We start from the raw sequence: 1,880 nt of genomic DNA on the forward strand, positions 1-1,880 counted from the left end.
CCGCCCCCCCGGCGGTCCCCCGCCCCCCCCAGCCCCTCCCTGACACCCCTGCAACAACAGGAGAACCTGTCCAGCCCCCTCCAGCCCCAGACACCACCAGAAGAGCCCCCACACCCCTCCAGCCCCTGTCCAGACACCCTGAACCAAGAAGAGGACCTGTCTAGCCCCCTCTGGCCCCAGACCTCTCCAGAAGAGCCCCTGCAGCCTAGCAGCTCCTCCCTGACCTCCCTGAACAAAGAAGAGGACCTGTCTAGCCCCCTCTGGCCCCAGGCCTCTCCAGAAGAGCCCCTGCAGCCCAGCAGCTCCTCCCTGACCTCCCTGAACCAACAGGAGAACCTGTCCGCCCCCCTCTTGCCCCAGACCCCGCCGAAAGAGCCCCCATGCCACACCACCCCACAATGTCAAGAGCCCTTCCCAAGGGGTCAAGCCCCACTCGGCACCGGGGCTGCTCCTCCAACGGACCCACTGGGCCCATCCCCGTCCGGAGCTCTACAAGCAGCGGCTGCGGCTGAGGAGAGCTCCTCCAGGGCACCCCACTCCTCGCAGGCTGCGCGTCCCGACCCCTGCCCTCGGTGCCCTGGCTCTGGCTCTGGCTGCCACCCCAAGGTCACCCCACAGCTCCCTGGCTGTTGCTGCTGCCCTCGCTGGTCACCATTCTCCAGGCGGTCCAGCTCTGGCAGAAGACGTCTGGGGAGATATCGCCGATGGTCACCAAAGGGCAAAAAGGAACCACGGAGCAGACAGTCTCGCAAGCCGCCCCCACGGCAGTGAGGGGAAAATCCAAAGAAATAGACAAAACTCCCGGGCTGGGACAAAGGCTCCCCAACTGTGACTCTCTGTTCCCCCATCCCCAGCCAGCTCCCGGCTACCCCTGGACATGGCTCCCGTGGGATGGAATTCCTGTGTCCCTGCGAGATGCTGGGGAGAATTAACCCCATCCCTGTCGGAACCAGGACATTATCCACCCCTCATTCCCTACCATCTATGCCACGCTCAGATCTTGCATTTTCCAATTAAATGCTATCACTTTCCCTTTTATATAGTGTATGTACGTATATATCCATACAGATATAATATCCTTAGTTGATGGGCCAACACCAAAAATGTCTAGGTTCCTAAAGGGTGAGGATCCATGAGTTTGGGCTCCATCTGTTAGAACTGTCTCTTGGGGCAGGCAGGATGGTGTGTGGGGCTGGACTGTTGCACGCTGTATTTTCGGGGCTTGCAGCTGATGTATCCGGTGCAGCTCATGCCCACGGTCCATGGGTTGAAGATGTCAATCTCAACAAAGCTGCTGGGCACCGGCTGCTGAACTCTAGTTGTGATCCCCTCACTGCAGGGGATGGTCACTTAGCAATTAACATCCTACAGTTGCATTCATTGGCAATTCTCACCCAAAACCAGGTCCCCGTGAGGTACACATTGAACTTCCCCATCCTTCTGCATCACCCACCAAGTGCACCCAGGTCCTTGAGCAAAAGCAATCCCAGGGATGGGTTTGCCTTAGCCCGAGGCAGGACCAACCCCGGTGGTCTTCCCCAACATACTCTTCATGTGCACTCCAGGGACTTTATCTCCTTCCACAGTACGTGGAAGTTTTGATTGGGCAGGGCTAGCTTGGTTGGTAGATCCCCTGGGGTTTATTAGCCAGGCAGCTTTGCTAAATGTGTATCCCGATGTTTGAAGGTCCCACCACCCCTTGCCCTCATTGTTGTATTTAACAGTCCATTGTGCGGTTCGATCTTCCCAGAGGCTGGTGCGTGATGGTGGATGTGATGGACCCGTTCAGTGCCGTGCTCTTTGGCCCAGGTGTCAATGAGGCTGTTGTGGAAATGAGTCGCGTGTCTCCACCCATCCAGTTGTTGCTTCCACCATTGTGA

Source organism: Calidris pugnax, unplaced genomic scaffold (genome assembly GCF_001431845.1).
Source record: "Calidris pugnax isolate Ruff unplaced genomic scaffold, ASM143184v1 scaffold336, whole genome shotgun sequence".
Lineage (NCBI taxonomy): Eukaryota > Metazoa > Chordata > Aves > Charadriiformes > Scolopacidae > Calidris > Calidris pugnax.